This window comes from Oryctolagus cuniculus, chromosome 5, assembly GCF_051225735.1.
Source record: "Oryctolagus cuniculus isolate XC-2025 breed Fujian yellow rabbit chromosome 5, ASM5122573v1, whole genome shotgun sequence".
Lineage (NCBI taxonomy): Eukaryota > Metazoa > Chordata > Mammalia > Lagomorpha > Leporidae > Oryctolagus > Oryctolagus cuniculus.
Genome location: NC_142871.1, coordinates 138,075,234 through 138,096,019, shown reverse-complemented (window position 1 = coordinate 138,096,019; position 20,786 = coordinate 138,075,234). Strand labels below are relative to the sequence as shown.

General features: G+C 47.1%; 1 protein-coding gene across 3 annotated transcripts in view; it reads left to right on the top strand.

The window, feature by feature from the left end:
- Positions 1–20,786, top strand: part of LOC100343357 (butyrophilin-like protein 1) — a 363,518-nt gene that overhangs the window by 22,534 nt on the left and 320,198 nt on the right. The gene's annotated exons all lie outside the window — the stretch shown is intronic.

The window sequence follows — 20,786 nt, the reverse complement described above, 5'->3', positions numbered from 1 at the left end:
GTCAGGAAACTGTGCTACTGGCAGTACCCTCCTGCCGATGCTGACTGGACCATTCAAACATAAGTAAGGCGGGAACAGTATTGGCTGGACTGTTCAACTGCAAGCAAGTAGGTACCAGCATTGATTGGACAAATTGGAGGATGGCAAGCTGGAGAAATGCCAGAAAGTGAGGATAAAAAGGGGAGCCCTTGTACCACTCTCCATCCTTTCGGGGATCATGGCCCAATGTGTGTTAACCCTCCGGAGTTGAAGAGGCAGCCCACTACTCTGCATGGAGCAGGTAGTGGCACAAGCCGACCTGCAGAGCTGTCCCTGATCTGTAATATCCCACTGTGTGAGTGAGTGTACGTGCATGGGCCCAGTGCATGCAAACCTCTGGATCACCTCACACTTGGAGATGAAGCACCAGCTCGCTAGCACCCTTGCTAAGCGACACAAGGTGACTACAGGATAAAAATTCCAGACGAGATGCCACCTCACCACCTTGCCTGGAGTCCTTATCAGCCTACTGCCAGAGTTGACCACAAAGCCTGACCAGGCCTCTCAGCAGGGGACCTCTCCAACTTCTCCCCTGGCCGTCCATCTGGGAACTTTGAGCCTATTGCCCAGAGTGACAGCCTTTCCATGACTTTCTGCCTGTCGGTGACTGATCCGAGATCCGTCTCTACCGAGATATGGAGCTCTGGACTTTGAACACTGACACTCTTTTTCGTGACCGTGATGTGAGCCTTGAAAACACAGCTTTTACAAATAATGTTAGTCATGTGTAATATAACTATGCTTTGACCCTATGTTTTGACCCTATGCAAGGTATCTTCAAATAATGCTGGAGACCTTGCTGTACATATACTATTATAATTGGATAGCCCTCAAAATTGCTTTAACACTGTATACTATGATCTGTGTATTAATAAGTTCAAGTAGTATTATTGATATTGATATTAATGGTAGTGATTCCAGTAGTCCTCTAGTCATTAAGGAAATAGGGTTACTCTGACAGTTAAGTGTTATTATAGTAAGTTAAGTAGAAGATAAGTAGTTACGTTAAGCTAAGTAGTTAAGCTAAGTAGTTACATTAAGTAGTTAAGTCATGATTAACTAGTGGTGTTAAGTTTATTGATAAGTGTATATTAAATAGTATAGATTGATATGTATGTTGATACTGATAAGTGTATTGACTTCAATGAACATGCTGATGAGTAGTGTGATAAAAAATATAAAAAACCTGATTTGTAAGCAATAAAATCTCTCATTGGAAAGACAGTCTTGCGTCCATGTGTTCCTTTCTTCCCCGTGACTGACAAGTCATACGTCACACTTGCTATTGTCAAGCTGCGTGATAGCAGGCACTCATGACATGCCTTGACACTGCTAAGAAGAAGAGCTTCCTGGATTATCTTCTTCTTGTGTAAATGATAAAGAACTGTTTTCTACTTACCCACTTTATGAGCAAAAAATGAAAAGACACACACACACAAACACACACATACACACACAGGGTGGTATCTTTTTGTTTCAACTTTAAAATTTTCCCTTGGAATTGGTAACCAGCAGGAACCTGACTGGTGGGCTGATCAACCTGCTGAGCAGAGCCCTGGGGGACGCTCTCCCTCTGGCTGCTATCTGCCCCTCAGGTGGGAGGAGTCTGCGCCCCCACCCCCAGTCCAGGCTCTCAGCACCACAACTGATGTTTACAAGCAAATGTGGCTCAGGAACATCCGGATACTCTCAGCCCAACAAAGGACCAGGGTCTGCCCAGCCCTGCCCAGAGGTCAGCGGCAGAGCCCTCGTGGCCTGGGACCCCTGCCCACCCTGCTCAGAATGGGCATCCACGTCCACACCTGAGGGTCCAGGGCAAGTGAGGAGGTCTCCCTCCCCTGCAACCACTGAGATACACTAGGGGCCTCAAAACATTCAAGGAAAACAGAATCAGAAGATCTATTTATTTGGTGCAAAAATTTTGAGGTCCAGTTCCACAATTTGCACTTTCCACAAAGTGTTAAAGCGTCCTAGTACAAAGTTTAAAAAATGAAGCCAACTGGGGCTGGTGCTGTAGTGTGGCCAATAAAAGCCACTGCCTTCGGTAGTGCCAGCATCCCATGTGGGTGCTGGCTCAAGTTCCAGCTGCTCCACTTCTGATTCAGCTCTCTGCTCAGGCCTGAGAAAGCAGCAGAGGATGACCCAAGTACCTGGGCCCCTGCACCCATTTGGAAGACTCAGAGGAAGCTCCTGGTTCCTGGCTTCCTAGTGGCCAAGGTCTGGCCATTGAAGCCATTTGGGGAGTAAACCAGCAGATGGAAGACCTCTCTATCCTCTCTCTCTCTCTCTGCCTTTCAAATAACAATAAAAAATGAAGTCAGAAGGAAAAAGATATTCTTACAGAAAACTTAATAAATTTTATTAGACTAATAAAGAAGCAAAAAATAAATGACAATGTAAAAGGAAAGAGGGCAAAGACAACACAGGAAAAGAAAGAGCTCAAAGAAAGTAGAGAAAAAGGCAGGAAGGTGAATGACATTAATCAGGTTCCTGGGACCAAAAGAGCAGTGGGGTGACTTTTGACCTCGCAGAAATAATTGATTGAGCCTCGCCCCCAAGCTCTTCACTGGTCAGGCTCTCCCCTGGCCAAGGGTGGAGAAGGCAAGTTCTGGTGAGAGGGAATGGAGAACCTGGAGATGGGGAAACACCCTGGGGCTTGTTCTCTGAGAGAACACGGGAGAATCCTGGGGCGGCAGAGGCTCTGTAGCCAGAGAGGTGAGTCTGAGAGTGCCGGGATGGACGCCTGTCCTCTGCTGTCCCGGGATGGACGCCTGCCCTCTGCTGTCCTGGGACGGACGCCTATCCTCTGCTGTCCCGGGATGGATGCCGGCCCTCTCCCACAGTCTCCTCTACCGGCAGAGCTGTGGGCTTCAGCCCTGCGCCCAGGGTCCGGCTGTCCCCCGGCCCCCACCACACACTCGGCCCCGCTCACTCCCCCGCGTTTCCCTCTGAGCAGCACACACGGAGTGTCCATGCCCATCCTCCTGCGTTACTGAGAGGCGCTCTGCTGTCCTCCTGTCGCAGCTGAGACCCGGGCTCCCGAGGTGAGGAACCCACCAGGGTCAGCCCTGCCGGCGCCAGCTCCCCCAGAGCTCCGCCTGATCCCAGTGGGGCCACCACGTGGGGGGCAGCAGCCCTAGCGGTGTCCAGGGATCTGGGGGGCAGAGAGGAGGCCAAGGACCTGGGAGGGCTCTTCCAGAAGTCCCTGGAAATGCGTTTAGGGGAAAGCTGCTCACGGACCTCACAATGCTTTCTATCAAAATAAACTTCCCTTTTCACCTTCCTTCTCCGTGAGCTTCTCATTATTTAAAGGAGTGCGTGTTGCAAACAGTGCGGAGCTCCTGGCTCCAAACCCCTGCTCCAGAACTCTGCACAGCAGCAGGCCCCAGAGGAAGCAGGGCCAACCCAGAGGCAGCGCCAGCAGCACCAAGGTCCCTGGCCCTCTGCTGCCCCCTTGTGGCCAGCACTGGCAGACAGCAGCACTTCCCAGCAGGAAGGCGCTGAAACCTTAGAAAGGTGGACAGGAATCCCGGAACCCAGACACAAAAGGCTAAGGGGTGCAGGATTGCAAATGCATGCAGTGAAAGAGAGGCAGGAGGAGCTGCGGTGAGAGATGTGGCGAGAGGAGCTGGGCCCCTGGCCGGCTGAGGAGGAGGTGAGGTCGGGAAGGGACAGGTGGGATTGTCCTGGGGGCCGGAGCTCCTCCTTGATCTGGGATGCTCACACAGGTCACCTGTGCAAAACGTGATCGCACCAGACTCTGGAGAGCGGCGCACTTCACGTTGTGCTATGGACCAGGTTCAAAGTCAGGGGCTGATGTAGCTGGAAGCACAGGCCTCCTTGGGCAGAGCACAGACCACAGTAGGGATGAACCATCTCACTCCTGCTTCTCCGTGAGTGTCCTGGGGCTGGGTGCTCTGTCTGCTGCTCTGAGCCTCTGTCCCCACCTGTGGTATTCAGGCTTCTGCAAACCGAGCTGCCCTGGGGCACATTATGTCACATAATCCATGGGCAGCACTGTGGGCTCCTGTCTTTTTTCATGGCAAACCTTCCTCACAAAAGCTGGAATATCAGCACCCCTGCCTATACCAGGGCTCCCAGGTGAGCCTGCCCACACTGCTCCCCTGAGAACAGACAGAGCCAGGGTCTCCCTCTTCTTGGACCCCCCCCCCCCACCAGTACACCCTGACTGCATCCCTGGCCACACCTGGGCTCCGCCAGACCCTCCCTCAACCAAAAGTTTTCTGTTCTCCCATCCCCTCTCCTCTTGCTGCCACAGTGCCCCATTGAGCGGTCCTAGGACTCAGCCTCACGTGGAGCTGTGCAGTGAGCATTTATCAAGGCTGCTGCGGGCATCCAGACACAGAAAAGCCTCTTGTCCAGAGGGGACTCACGATCTCACTGGCTGCTAAGACAGACATGTGGGGACAGAGAAAGAGCTGGTGTCACCACTGTGAGCCATGTGCCTTTCCCCTTGTCACTGTCTCCTTGTGACCAGCCACACGCTCACTACTGTAAAATAGTTCGTCTTCTGCTGTGCCGCAGATGCCTGCTGGCTCCCCCCTTCTGATCCAGCTCCCTGTTCATGCACCTGGGAAAGCAGCAGAAGACAGCCTGAGAGCTTGGGCCCTGCACCCACGAGGGAGACCAGATGCAGCTCCTGGATTCGGGCTCAGCCTGACCCAAACCTGTCTGTTACAGCCATCTGGGGAGTGACCAGCAGATGGAAGATCTCTCTCCAGCTCTTTCTCACCCTCTGTCTTCTCTCCCTCTCTCTCTGTCTCTGTCCCTGTGTCACTTAGCCTTTCTAATAAATAAATCTTTAAAAGAAAAAAAACCCTAAGGCCCTCCAGATACATGAACCCCCATCCTGCTCCCCTTAAACGAGAATGAGGCAGTCAGAAGACAGAGAGGATTCTAATTGTCACCAGAGATGAGTGTGGGGTTCTTGTCTTCACGCTAAAAAGAATTCAGGCGTGAGACAGAGCAGTGCTCAGCAAGGCAGCAAGGTGTACTGGGGTGGGGCATCCCTCAGAATGGGTGGGACAGAATCCAAGAGACAGGGCCCAGTCACTCAGACTGGGGAAAGCAAGGTTACTAGGGTAAGTGGAGAGAGTACAGCTGGCAGGCCAGGCGGGTGACTCCACAGAGAGCTGAGTGCTGAGTGCACCGTTTGTATTCATCTGGGGCTCATAAGAGAAAAGGGTCCAGTTCTTCTCCCCCCTCCCTTCTCCTCCAGGACAGAGTTTGCTGAGTATAACTTGGGAAAATTCTTCCCCAGGTTTTCCTGCAGTGCCATCAGACTGGGGAGCCCACCTGGCAGGGACAGAGGAGCATCCCCTAGGGGGCCTGCCTGGAGGAAGGGGCAGTGGTTTATCACTCAGTGTATCAGGCCAGGGGCCCACTGGATGCTGAGGACACAGGATTCTCCTGGGAGCTGTCCTGGGGGGAGGGCTGAGACCACCTGGACAGTCATCAGGGTCTGGGCAGGACGTCAGAGTGTGAGATCCTGGGCTGCTTCCAAGGTGGGCTTCTACAGGTGTTCCGGTTTCCACAGGCCCCTCTCCCACACACATAGGCTAATTCCTAGCTTCCTATCTAACATAACTATGGAATCCACAGGCAGGCAGGAGGAGGCAGAGGGCAGGAGCCCTGGGCGTGGAGTCGGCAGATGTGGGTTCAGACTCTGCCTCCCCAGCTTTGTCACAATGGGACCTGGCCCTACAACCACTCCCTCGAGCAGTCCCTCCTAACACCCATAGAGCTGTTTTTTTCCCAGCACACTGGGCCCCCACAGCAGGACCTCAGGTCCAAACAGTCCTGTTCTCATCCCACCTCCTCCCCTGGTGAGGGGCAGGGCACTCAACCACGTGGCCCAGTACTGGATGGATGCTGCAGGGCACAAGGGGCCCTCACCTTGCTGGGCTCTGGGATCAGACACCTGCACCTCCTCTCCCAGGCTTGTCCTCCAAGTCCACCTCCCTCAGCTTCCCCAGGCTGAGTCTGGGCCCTGGGGTTTTGCATCAGCAGTACAATCACCTGCAGGGGGTGGGTTCCCAGACGGCCCCACCCCGGGGTTTCTGGTTGAGCAGGTGAGTGGTGGAGCCCAAGAACGCTCACCTCCAGCAAGGTCAGGGAAACGCTGACACTGCTGGCCTGAGGACCACACGCTGGGAGCCAGTGGTGCTGATGCAGCTGAGTGTGCCCGGCCCATGATGGGGCCTTCGACATCCCACAGCCTTCGATTGTTACTGAGGGAGAGGGAGAAGCTTTAGCAGCATTCCTGCAGAAGGGTGACTTGGTCTGACCCCCACCATCGTGTGCATTGTCTTATTTTTCCCTGATCACAGCAAAGCATTTTAGTGCTTTTTATATGAAAGTACCAATAACAAAATATGTTAACTGTATTTGAACAGAAGTGGACAGAGAAAAATGGTGAGTGATGCCCACGTGCCCCTCCCCCAGCTTCATCAACTCAGTGCCCCCACTTCCCACTCAGGGATTATTGTGAACAGACCCAGAGCTGTCACCATCGGCCTTGACCCTGCCTGTGTGCCGCAGTCTCAGCCCAAGCACAGCGCTGTTGCCGCTCCAGCACCACCGCTCAGGCTTCCTTCTGGAGAGCTGACTCAGAAAATAGGAGCAGGGAGACCAGCAGGCAGGCGCTGCAGAGACCAGGAGAGCCCTGGGGGGTGGAGCCTCCCACTCCAGTCTAGGAGGAAGAGAATAGAATTCCTAGATTTCCGTCAGGTCTTAGTCAAGTTTGTGGCACTGTAACAGAATATCACAGAGCAGGTTATTGATAAAGAATAATATTTCTGGGCCAGCATTGTGGTGTAGTGTGTTAAGCTCCTGCAAGCAAGGCTGATGTCCCATATGGTTACCAGTTCTGATGTAGGAAAACTGAGAGAGATAGATGTAGTTCCAGAGCTGGAGGCCATACCTACCCTACCTGGTGTAATGCTGTCATAAATCAGATGACCCCTCCCCAAACCACACCTCCCCTTACTTGGGGCCTAGGTGCAGTCACGTACCCACTCCCCTTTCCAAAGCTCATAGGAAGCCCGGTTCAGGGGAGGGTCCCTTTTTTCTCTCTCCTTACCTTGTGGCCCCAAGACAAGCAGAGCAGAGTATGAAATCCCCCTCTCACCTTCCCTGGCCCACTCTCCCTAATGGAGCCCTCACGCACCTGCGTGTTCTTCTCACTTTCTAAATAAACCTCACCATGCTGCATGCACACTTGACCTGTGCTTAGGATGCTTCTCTAATAGAAGGCCAGAGCCTGAGATGTTCTTTGGGGTCCAAACTAGCACACAACAGGTTGGGTCCTAGCTGCTCCACTCCCCATCCAGCTTTCTGCTAATTTGCCTGGGAGAGTAGTGGAGGATGGTCCAAGGGCTTGGGACTTTGCACCCACGTGGGAGACCTGGAAGAAATTCCTGGCTTCAGCGTGGCCCTACCCTGGTTATTGTGGCCACTTGGAGAGTGACCTAGCAGGTAGAAGATCTTTTTATGTCTCACCCTCTCTCTCTCTCTAAAACATTGCATCCAAATAAATAAATAAGTGTTTTTTAAGAATAGAATGTCTTTTCTTGCAGTTCTGGAGCTCAGGGAATCCAAGATCAAAGCAACCGCAGGCTCCGTGTCCATTGAGGACTGCTCTCGGGATTCAAGACGGCGCCTTGCTGCTGTGTCCTCCAGAGCAGAGGAAGCTCGTGGCCTCACAGGGAGAAAGGCAGAAGGGCCACAGGGATGTGCTCCCTCCCACAAAGTCCTTCCAGGGGGATGGGAACGGAGTCGTAATCCCACCTCCCAGAAAGGCCGCCTGTCCCTGCACTGTCACGACAAGGCTCCATGTCCTGCACATTCGCTCTGGGGCACACAGAACCACAGCACAGCCTAGTGATGGCGCAGCAGCTCTGCCAGGGTGAGAAGAGGGGCAGGAAGTCAAGGCCTTGGTTGAGGTGTGTTTCTGCCGACTGCTCCATTACCACCTGGCTGGGAGTGGGGGAGGAGCTACCACACAGTCTGCGCTCCAAGGAAGACCTGGCAGGATGTCTGTTTGTGTGGCTTCTGCTTCTCTCAGAGCCTCCTTTGGGAGCCATCCCTGCACGGCTGTCACAGTCACAGTGCTGCCTGTCATGACCGTCTGCTGATCCTGAGAGTGGGAGCCAGGAGGCTGAAGTGCTGGGAGCCAGAGATGCTACAAGGTAGATGAGCTCCCAACCCAGAGCTGGGCGGGACGCCGACGTCCGTGAGGAAGGCAGGCCAGGGGCAGGCAGTGAGGATGAGAGGGAGGGCCCAGCAGGGGCTCAGTTGAGCCAGGGAGGTGGGAAGGTGGAAGGCTGGTCAGTGCGCATGTGATGGGGCAGCTGCACAGGTCAGGGTTCTGAGTTCCCGCGGAGCTGGAGGCAGATGCCTCACCTTCCTGCTGACTGCACTGCAGAGGAACGGCCTCTGGTCCCCCAGAGAAGCTCCAGAGCTGCAGGAGACGCACGTGTGCAGCCGTGAGCTCCTGTGAGTAAATCTCTGGGAAGGAGGTTGGGCCCCATCCTTGGCATCAGCAGAACAGATCCTGAAATTTCCCTGCAGGCAGCCCTGAGCTTTCTCATTCAGGCACTACAGGGGTCCTGAGGTCAGCCAGGGACAGGCCTCCTGCTGCCAGGGGACCCTGAAGCTTGGCTATCACTGGTGGAGGGGTCTGCCATGGTTACCACCTGGGAGAGCAGCACCCCCAGGGGCAGCCTCAGGGCCACTGTCCGAGAGCTTCAGGACACCGACAATCTCCTCTCACAGGCCTGGGCAGACACTGACACAGAGTGGCCACCCAGTGAGGAGTCCCCCAAGTCAGCCAGGAACCAAAACCCGGGACAAACTCCTGATGATCAGGATGGTCGTCTATAGGAAGAGGGCCGGGATAAGGGAGAGAGATAGAGAGAGAGAAGGAGGCGGAAGTAGAGATAATTTGTTGCATAGGTGTGGCCCAGATGGACCGAACCCCAGGAAGCTTCCCTGCAGCGGGAAGGAGGTCCTCCAGGAAGTGTGGCCGGGTCCACAGTCGTCCTCCTGTGACAGAAAGGACAAAGCCTGGTCCTTACGAGGGCTGCACTTCTTTGTCAGTCACTGGGTGCCCGGTGCTGATCAGGGTCTGGGGCAGTGCTCACCACATCCTCCACATTAGACTCCTCTCCTTACAGAGGAGGGGCTGAGTGAGGCTTGGAAGCTGCTCTGATCAACATCACATGGTGGTGAGTGGTGCTGAAGGCAGGACTTGAACCCAGTGTCACACTCCAAGCTGTGGTTTTCCACTCTTCTGTTTGCCTCTCCACCAAGAAGTTCCCATGCCTCTTGTTAGAAAAAAAAATTATTTTTTTCTCTGAGGCTGGCTTTGTGATGCAGCAGGTAAAGTGTCTGCCTGCAATGACAACATCCCATATGGGCACCAGTTCCAGCCCCATCTGCTCCACGTCCATTACATCTCCCTGATAATGACCTGGGAATGCAGTAGCAACATGGCTACCTTCTTAGGCCCCTGCTTCCCACTTGGGAGACCTGGAAGAAGCTCCTGGCTCCTGGTTTCAGCCTGGCACAGTGCTGGCTGTTGCAGACATTAGGGAGTAAAACAGCAGATGGAAGATCTCTGTGTGTGTGTGTGTGTGTGTGTGTGTGTGTGTGTCACACTGGCTGAGAGCTGATTCAGAGGCTGCACAGTAGGGCATGCACAGCCCCACTCCATCATCACATGGGAGAGTGTACTGCACGCAGCATCCACTGAGCAGGCCCTGCACTCACAGCTGAGTCACAGGAAGACACGGCCCAATGCCCACGGCCCCACCTCACACAGCATTGCCTTTCCCCACCCAGTCTGTGCCTCTGGTCCCATGGGAGCTCCTAGGATCCCCTGACAAGGGAGAGAAGGCTCAGCCTGACTTACAAATGGCTCTGACCGCAGGCAGGCACCACCCAGTGGGCAGTGGCAGCACTGCAGCCCCTTTCTGGGACGTCAGTGAGCATCAGGGGTGAAGAGCACCTGACTGCTCACTTGACTGGGGAAAAACACCCAGGCCTGCGAGTATTTGCCAGTTCACAGGCTGTGACCGATAGTGTGATGGGCTGGCCTAGGAGATGGCTGGAAGATTCTTGAAATTTTGTGACAAGGACATTTGAGGAAAGGCTCTGTGGACAGACGTCTCTGAATGTACAGAAAGTGGATACTTGTGTTTCCCGTGAATGCTCCCCCAAGGCCGTGCTCAGCAGAGGAGGGTGGTGATGACCACGTGCTGGGATCTGGAGCTGGACAGTGACTGAGGGGGCACAGGAGGGGCTGACAATAATCCTTACCTTGATGTGGATGTGATCTGTAGCAACATCAGGCTGTCAATTACTCAAGCCCTGGGAGTCCCTTTGAGCAAGGAGTGCTGAAGCCAAATGCACTGTGAGAAGTGGGCAGCAAAGCCAAGGGTGTGTCTTATTTTGTAGCTGGTAGGGAGAAAAGGCAGAGGAGTGAGACCTCGGCTGTCCAGACTGAGTAGATGGAGACAGAGTGGTAGAAAGGATTCTTGAGGAAGATACTGGAGACAGGAGTCTGAACCTCAGCCAGGAAAATGGGTTATTTGCATAGGAGAACAGGAAGGGATCAAACACCTCACTAGACACCTGCTGACAAAGAAGGATGAATACAAGTACAGAAGCATTTCACATGTTCAGACTTCAGAGAAACTCAAGACATCACATTATTTAAAAGAAAAAAGGATAATCAAAAATGACATTGTTGGATAACCCACAGCTCAGAAGCCCAAAACTCCTCTCCGAGAGCTAGCTTGAATCTTGGCTGCTCTGATTCTGATCCAGCTTACTGCTATGTGCCTGGGAAAGAACTGGAGGATGGCCCAAGTCCTTGGTCCCTGGGAGGCATATGGGAGACCTGGAATAAGCTCCTGACTCCTGGCTTCAGCCTGGCTCAGGCCAGTAATTGGGGGCCATTTGAGGAGTGAACTAATGGATGTCATCTCTCTCTCTCTCTCTCTCTCCATCTCTGAAACTCTAACTTTATAATAAACAAAATAAATCTTGATAAAAAATGAAAATAAATACATTGAATAAGTGGGAGAAAGGAGCAAAAATCTTATGGTGCAAGAAAACTATAGGCTTCGAGATCCTCAGAAAAGCACCTGGAACATTTGATCAATAAACTTGCAAAAAAATTCAATGCAAAATGTACACCGAGGTGACTTACAAATCTATCTAAGTGCTACAACAGTGATGTCTTTAATCACTGCTTCTAGATCTATTAAGGCAGCTGGTGCACTTAGCTAAAGAGATCACTCCTGGAGCCCAAACTGTGGCATAGTGGTAAAGATGCTGCATGGAGTGCCAGCATCACATATGTGCATGGTTTTGAGTCCCGTCTGCACCACTTCCAATCCAGCTCTCTGCTGTGGCCTTGGAAAGCAGTGGAAGATGCCCCAAGCCCTTGGGCCCCTGCCCCACGTGAGAGACCTGGAAGAAGCTTCTGTCTCCTGGCCCAGATCAGCACAGTTCCAGCTGTTGTGGCCATGTGGTGAGTGAAACATCAGATGAGAGATCTCTATCTCTCTTCCTCTGCCTCTGCCTCCACCTCCCTGTAACTCTGCCTTTCAAATAACTAAATAAATCTTTAAAAAGAAGAGAGAGATCACTCCTCTTTTCGGTAAATAAGATCACAACATCTGCATGCCTGCCTTTTCTATTTCTTTCAAAAGAAAGTATTTGCATAGATAATCCAAAAGTGAAGCAGTGTCATAAAGATACATGATAAATGTAATAAGGATAAATAGGACAGCTTATATATTAATATACAAGCAAGGACCCTGTAGAGTACGTGTGTATGGTCTCATTTTTGGGGTGAAGCATGTTGATAAATGTGTGAGCACCTCAGATCCCCTTTCCCACACAGTGTGAGCAGCTCAGTGCCCTCCTCTGGCTGCGCTGTGGCTTAGAGGATTACATCAGGCAGAGTCCACTCATGAGACAGGAACCACATCAGTCACCTGAGCAGGGAAATGTAACCTAAAAACTACTAACTAGAGAAATGCTGTTCACTATAAAGAGGAAAAGAAAGTTCTAAGAAGACAAAAGGGTGGCGCTGTGGTGCAGCCAAGTTTAGGACAACAGAATCCCCCAGCACAATGCTTGGTTCAAGTCCTGGGTACTCTGCTTTTGACCCAGCATCATGACAACACAACCAGGAAGGTAACATATGCGGGTTCTTCAGACCCTGCCACACAGGGGAGGCCCAAATGGAGCCACTGACTCCTGGCTGCAGCCTTGCCTAGCCCCAAATGCTGCAGACATGTGAGGATGAATGAGTGGGCAAAAGATCGATCTCTCTCTCTCTCTCTCTGGATTCAAAATAAAAATGAGCATAAATAAAAAAACATACATTATATAAGATTATAATGTCAACCCAATCTTAAACAACTTACATATACATCATAAGTTTAAGGAGAGAGGAAGAAAGATACTATATACAAAGACATACACAGATAAGCAAAGACAAAAATTAGTCAGCTTTTTTGCTGCAATAAGGAAATACCTGAAGCAGAGTAACTTGACAAAGACAAGAGGTTTATTTTGGCTCACAGCTCTGGGGAGCTAAAGTCCAGAGAGCACAACGCAGACTTTCACAGGGGCTGCCTTTGAAAAATCACAATATGGCAGCATCGCCCACATCTCTCTGTGTCCATGTGCTCCCTTTCCCACCCCCATAAATCCACCAAGATTCAATCACAGGGGTTCTGCCTAACAACCTGCTTCTTTTTTTTTTAACTTTTCTTTAATGAATATAAATTTCTAAAGTACAGCTTATGGATTACAATGGCTTCCCCCCCCATAACTTCCCTCCCACCCGCAACCCTCCCCTTTCCCGCTGCCTCTTCCCTTCCATTCACATCGATTAATTTTCAATTCTCTTTATATACAGAAGACCATTTAGCATATATTACGTAAAGATTTCAACAGTTTGCACCCACATAGAAACACAAAGTGAAAAATACTGTTTGAGTACTAGTTATAGCATTAAATCACAATGTACAGCACATTAAGGACAGAGATCCTACATGAGGAGTAAGTGCACAGTGACTCCTGTTGTTGATTTAACAAATTGACACTCTTGTTTACAGTATCAGTAATCACCCTAGGCTCTTGTCATGAGTTGCCAAGGCTATGGAATCCTTTTGAGTTCACCGACTCTGATCATATTTAGACAAGGTCATAGTCAAAGTGGACGTGCTCTCCTCCCTGCAGAGAAAGTTACCTCCTTCTTTGATGACCCGTTCTTTCCACTGGGATCTCACTCGCAGAGCTCTTTGATTTAGGTGTTTTTTTTTTGCCAGAGTGTCTTGGCTTTCCACGCCTGAAATACTCTAATGGGCTTTTCAGCTGGATCCGCATGCCTTAAGGGCTGATTCTGAGGCCAGAGTGCTGTTTAGGACATCTGCCATTCTATGAATCTGCTGTGTATCTCACTTCCCATGTTGGATCGTTCTCTCCCTTTTTTATTCTATCAGCTAGTATTTGCAGACACTAGTCTTGTTTATGTGATCCCTTTGGCTCTTAGTCCTATCATTATGATCAATTGTGAACAGAAATTGATCACTGGGACTAGTGAGATGGCATTGGTACATGCTTCCTTGATGGGATTGAATTGGAATCCCCTGGTATGTTTCTAACTCTACCGTTTGGAGCAAGTCAGCTTGAGCATGTCCCGAATTGCACATCTCTTCCCTCTCTTATTCCCACTCTTATATTTAACAGCGATCACTTTTCAGTTAAGTTTCAACACTTAAGAATAACTGTGTATTGATTACAGTATTCAACCAAAAGTATTAAGTAGAACAAACAAAAAAATACTAAGAGGGATAACGTATTAAGTTGTTCATCAACAGTTGGGGGCTGATCAAGTCACCGTTTCTCATAGTGTTCATTTCACTTTAACAGGTTTCCTTTTTGGTGCTCCGTTAGTTGTCACCGATCAGGGAGAACATATGATATTTGTCCCTTTGGGACTGGCTTATTTCACTCAGCATAATGTTTTCCAAATTCCTAACAGGGATCACTTTTCAGTTAAAATTTAAACACCTAAGAATAATTGTGTGTTAATTACAGAGTTCAACCAATAGTACTAGAACAAAAAAAATTACTAAAATGGATAAAGTATTACATTGTACATCAACCGTCAGGACAAGAGCTGATCAAGTCACTGTTTCTCATAGTGTCCATTTCACTTCAACAAGTTTCCCCTTTGGTGCTCAGTTGGTTGTCCCCAATCAGGGAGAACATATGATATTTGTCCCTTTGGGACTGGCTTAATTCACTCAGCATGATGTTTTCCAAATTCCTCCATCTTGTTGCAAATGACCGGGTTTCATTGTTTTTGAGTGCTGTATAGTATTCTACAGAGTACATGTCCCATAATTTCTTTATCCAGTCTACTGTTGATGGGCATTTGGGTTGCTTTCAGGTCTTAGCTATTGTGAATTGAGCTGCAATAAACATTAATGCGCAGACAGCTTTTTTGTTTGCCAATTTCATTTCTTTTGGGTAAATTCCAAGGAGTAGATGGCTGGGTTGAATGGTAGGGTTATCTTCAGGTTTCTGAGGAATCTCCAGACTGACTTCCATAGTGGCTTAACCAGTCTGCATTCCCACCAACAGTGGGTTAGCGTCCCTTTTCCCCCACATCCTCTCCAGCATCTATTGTTGGTACATTTCTGAATGTGAGCCATTCTAACTGGGGTGAGGTGAAACCTCATTGTGGTTTTGATTTGCATTTCCCTGATTGCTAGTGATCTTGAACATTTTTTCATGTGTCTGTTGGCCATTTGGATTTCCTCTTTTGAAACATGTCTATGCAATAGGTCTGATCTGATTTCATCATCATTTAAAAAAATCATCTATTATTTTTCACTTTATGTTTCTATGTGGGAGCAAACTGTTGAAATCCTTACTTAATGTATACTAAGCTGATCTTCTGTATATTAAGATAATTGAAAATGAATCTTGATGTGAATGGAAGGGGAGAGGGAGTGGGAGAGGGGAGGGTTGTGGGTGAGAGGGACGGTGTGGGGGGGAAGCCATTGTAATCCATGAGTCGTACTTTGGAAATTTATATTCATTAAATAAAAGTTAAAAAAAAGGAACATGTCTATGGAGGTCCTTGGCCCATCTCTTAAGTGGGTTGTTTGTTTTGATGTTGTGGAGTTTCTTGATTTCTTTGTAGATTCTGGTTATCAACCCTTTATCTGTTGTGTAGTTTGGAAATAATTTTTCCCATTCTGTCGGTTGCCTCTTCACTCTCCTGACTGTTTCTTTTGTAGTACAGAAACTTCTCAATTTGATGCAATCCCAATAGTTAATGTTGACTTTGACTGCCTGTGCCACCAGGGTCTTTTCTAGGAAGTTTTTGCCGGTACCTATATCTTGCAGGGTTACTCCAATGCTCTCTAATACTCTGATGCTGTTGGGTCATAGATTTAAGTCTTAAATCCATGTTGAGTGACTTTTTGTGTAAGTTGAAAGGTAGGGGTCTTGCTTCATGATTTTGCACGTAGAAATCCAATTTTCCCATCAACATTTATTGAATAGATTCTCATTACTCCAGGGATTGGTTTTGGATCCTCGACCAAATGTAAGTTGGCTGTAGGTGTTTGGATTGATTTCTGGTGTTTCTATTCTGTTCCATTAGTCTATTGATCTGTTTCTGTACCAGTACCATGCTGTTTTGATAACAACTGCCCTGTAGTATGTCCTGAAATCTGGTATTGTGATGCCTCAGGCTTTGTTTTTGTTGTACAAGATTGCTTTAGCTATTCGAGGTCTCCTGTGTCTCCATATGAATTTCAGCATCATTTTTTCCAGATCTGAGAAAAATGTCTTTGGTATCTTGATTGGGATTGCATTGAATCTATAAATTCCTTTTGGGAGAATGGACATTTTGATGATATTGATTCTTCCAATCCATGAGCATGGAAAATTTTTCCATTTTTTGGTATCCTCTTGTATTTCTTTCTTTAAGGTTTTGTAATTTTCATCGTAGAGATCTTTAACGTCCTTGGTTAAGTTTATTCCAAGGTATTTGATTGTTTTTGTAGCTATTGTGAATGGGATTGATCTTAGAAGTTCTTCCTCAGCCATGGCATTGTCTGTGTATACAAAGGCTGTGATTTTTGTGCATTGTTTTATATCCTGCTACTTTGCAAAACTCTTCTATGAGTTCCAATAGTCTCTTAGTAGAGTTCTTTGGGTCCCCTAAATAAAGCATCATATCACCTGCAAAGAGGGATAGTTTGACTTCTTCCTTCTCAATTTGTATCCCTTTAATTTCTTTTTCTTGCCTAATAGCTCTGGCTAAAACTTCCAGAACTATATTGAATAGCAGTGGTGAGAGTGGGCATCCCTGTCTGGTACCAGATCTCAGTGGAAATGCTTCCAACTTTTTTCCATTCAATAGGATGCTGGCCGTGGGTTTTTCATAAATTGCTTTCATTGTATTGAGGAATGATTCTTCTATATCCAGTTTGATTAGAGTTTTCATCATGAAAGGGTGTTGAATTTTATCAAATGATTTTTTTGCATCTATTGAGATAATCATATGGTTTTTCTTCTGCAGTCTGTTAATGTGGTGAATCACATTGATTGATTTGCGAATGTTGAACCATCCTTGCATACCAGGGATAAATCCCACTTGGTCTGGGTGGATGATCTTTCTGATGTGTTGTTGCATTCTATTGGCGAGAATTTTATTGAGGATTTTTGCATCTATGTTCATCAGGGATATTGGTCTGTAATTTTCTTTCAATGCTGCATCTTTTTCTGGCTTAGGAATTAAGATGATGCTGGCTTCATAGAAAGAATTTGGGAGGATTCCCTCTTTTTCCATTGTTCTGAATAGTTTGAGAAGAATTCGAGTTAGTTCTTCTTTAAATGTCTGGTAGAATTCAGCAGTGAAAACATCTGGTCCTGGGCTTTTCTTTGTTGGGAGGGCCTTTATTACTGTTTCAATTTCTGTCTCAGTTATGGGTCTGTTTAGGTTTTCTATGTCTTTCTGGTTCAATTTAGGTAGGTTGCATGTGTCCAGGAATCTATCCATTTCTGATAGGTTTCCCTGTTTGCTGGCAGACCAGTCCTTGTAGTAATTTCTGATGGTTCTTTTTATTTATGTGGTATCTGTTGTTGTGTTTCCTTTTTCATCTCTGATTTTATTGATTTGGGTCTTTTCTTTTTTTAGTTAGTTGGGCCAATGGGGTGTCAATTTTGTTTATTTTTTCAAAAAACCAGCTCCTCGTTTGACTGATTTTTTGTAATTTTTTTTTGGATTCAATCCTGTTGATTTCTTCTCTGATTTTAATTATTTCTCTTCTCCTACTAGATTTGGGTCTGGTTTGCTGCAGATTTTCTAGATCCTTGAGATGCAGTGAAAGCTCATCTATTTGGTAGTTTTCCAATTTCTTGATGTAGGCGCCTATTGCTATAAACTTTCCCCTTAACACTGCTTATGCTGTATCCCATAAGTTTTGGTATGTTGTGCTGTTATCCTCATTTACTTCCAGAAAATTTTTGATTTCTCTTTTAATTTCTTCTATTACCCATTGTGCATTCAGGAGCATGTTGTTCAATCTCCATGTGTTTGCATATGCTCTAGGGATTCCTGAGTTGCTAATTTCCAACTTCATTCCTTTATGGTCTGAGAAGCTGCATGGTATGATTCTAATTCTTTTGAATTTGCTGAGACTTGCTTTATGGTCTAGTATGTGGTCAATCCTAGAGAAGGTTCCATGTACTGCTGAGAAGAATGTAAATGCTTTCTGTGTAGGATGAAAAGTTCTGTATATATCTGTTAGATCCATTTGGGCTATAGTGTCATTTAAATCTACTGTCTCCTTGTTGATCTTCTGTCCTGTTGATCTGTCTATTTCTGAGAGTGGAGTATTGAAGTCCTCCAGTACTATTGTATTGGGGTCTAAGTCTTCCTTTAAGTCCCTTAACTAATCTTTTAAATAAACTGGTGCCCTGTAATTAGGTGCATATACATTGATAATTGTTATATCTTCCTGTTGAATTGATCCCTTAATCATTATATAGTGCCCCTCTTTGTCTCTCTTAACAGTTTTTCTGTTAAAGTTTATTTTGTCTTATATTAAGATGGCTACACCCACTCTTTTTTCATTTCTGTTGGCATGGTATATCTTTTTCCAGCCTTTCACTTTCAGTCTGTATGGATCTTTGTTGGAAAAATGTGTTTCTTGTTTTTTTGTTTTGTTTTGTTTTTTTTTTTTTTGTTTTGTTCCTTAACCCAATCAGCTAATTGGTGTCTTTTAACTGGACAGTTCTGGCCATTAACGCTCAGTGTGACTATTGATAAGTAGTAACTTTGCCTTGCCCTTACCCCAAGATATTTTCTAATATATGCTTTGAACTTCCTGTGATCTTTTGCTGTGAGGTTTCCTTCGTTTACCTTCTTTCATATTGATGACCGTTTTTATGTGTTTCTGTGTGTAACACATCTTTAAGCATCTTTTGTAGGGATGGACGAGTGGTGACAAATTTTTTCAATTTCTGTTTTCTGTGAAAGGTCTTTATTTCACCTTCATTCACAAATGAGAGCTTAGCAGGATATAATTTTCTGGGCTGGCAGTTGTTCTCTCTTAGTACCTGGGCTATATCTCGCCATTCCCTCCTAGCTTGTAGGGTTTCTGATGAGAAGTCTGCTGTGAGTCTGATTGGAGATCCTCTGAGAGTCATCTGACGTTTCTCTCTTGCACATTTTAGGATCTTTTCTTTATGTTTCACTGCTGTGAGTTTAATTACAACGTGTCATGGTGAGGATCTCTTTTGCTCATGTTTATTAGGGGTTCTATGAGCTTCCTGTACTAGGATGTCTCTGTCCTTCTCCAAACCTGGGAAATTTTCTGCTAGTATCTCACTAAAAAGGCATTCTAATCCTTTCTCCCTCTCCATGCCTTCAGGAACTCCTAGAACCTGAATGTTGGGTTTTTTAATAGTATCCTGAAGATTCCCGACAATATGTTTTAGATTTCTCATTTCCTCTTCTTTGGTTTGACTGTATTTTTTCCTGTTCTCTGTCTTCTAAGTCTGATATTCTCTCGTCTTCTTCACCCAATCTGTTTTTAAGGCTCTCTAATGTGTTTGTCATTTGATCTATTAAATTCTTCATTTCATTATGATTTCTCGTCACTATCCCAGTTTCCTGTTCTACTAGTTGTTTCATTTCATTTTTTTTCCTCCTTAATATTTCATTTTCATGAGAGAGATTTTCTATCTTTTCCATTAAGGATTTCTGTACTTCAAGAATTTGTTTTTGAGAACTTCTTAATGTTCTTATCAATTTTTTGAGATCTGTTTCTTGCATTTCTTCTATCTCATCATCTTCATAATCCTGAATTGGGGTGTCTATTTCATTTGGGGGCGTCATAGTGTCTTCCTTGTTCTTGTTACCTTGGTTTTTGCATTTGTTGTTTGGCATATTGGAGATATTCTTTGGTTTCTTCGGTGTGGTGTTTTTTCTCGTTATACTGTGACTCTAGATTAAGTGGACTGTCTGCTTTTGATGGATCCTTAGAGGCTGTGATGGGTGTGGCCAGAGAGCTCTGTTTGGTTCTTCAGGGTTAAGGGTGTGCCAAAGGTGATTCACCCAGATTGTTCTCTCTCTCTCTCTCTCTCTCGACTCAGTTGGGAAGTAATTCTACACAGCTGAGTGGAATTGAGAGTAGTTGATGTATGAAATCTGGCCCCTGTGGGTATTCGTCTGCTCTACCCCAAGGATCACACAGTTTATGCAGCCCTCAGTGTGGTCTCAAATTTCTCAGCAGTCTCTCACCAGGTTGCCCAGGTTACCGAGTACTCGGTGAGTTCTCTCGCCCCCCCTCAGATTTCACAGTCTCAGTTCGTTAGCTCCACACTTTCACTAGGTGTTAACCTCCAGTTATTTCTCCCCACCAGAGTCAGGTTTTTCTGCTTGGCTAATGAGGGGTGCCGCTTTACATACACAAAATGGCACATGCCGCTTTACATATGTAAAATGGCACTTGCCCTTTGTCTTGCTTGGCTTTGTAAGGTGAGTGGAGAGAGAGGCTAATGTCTGTGCTGGTTCCCCTTATTTATTCGATTTTTTTCTCTCCTCCAGTCAGCCTGGTGAAATTTCCCCAGCGGGGTTTCAGGCCTCATTCTCTGTAGGCTCTTTCTGCCTTTCCCCACCAATGTCTCAGGTTACCGAGGTTTTTGTCTCACCTCCCCTTCCAGCGCTAGTGTGCAGACTCTGTGGCTTGGCTCCCGTGGCTCGGCTTCCACCCCGTGGGCCATCTTGCTCTCCCCATAGGTCCTGCCTGTCACATCCACTAGATCTGGAAAAGTTTCCTCTGCAATTTTTTCCTGAGCATTTTCCTGAGGCTACAGTAACTCCACTTTTATTAAACTATCTTTTCCCTGGACTATTGGTGCGCGCCCTCACTATTCCGCCATCTTGGCTCTGCCACAACCTGCTTCTAATAAACCATTTCTCAAAGTCCTTAACTCTAAACACAGTAATTAGATTAAGTTTCCACCCCCTCACTACCATTAATATACGACTTATAAAACTACAATCCCGACTGAGCTGGGCAACACAAATATTGAAACCATAGCAGCTACCGTCTTCCTTATTGGCATAACTGGTTACAAGGCCAGAGGTGCTATCCCCTCTTCCTTCTTCC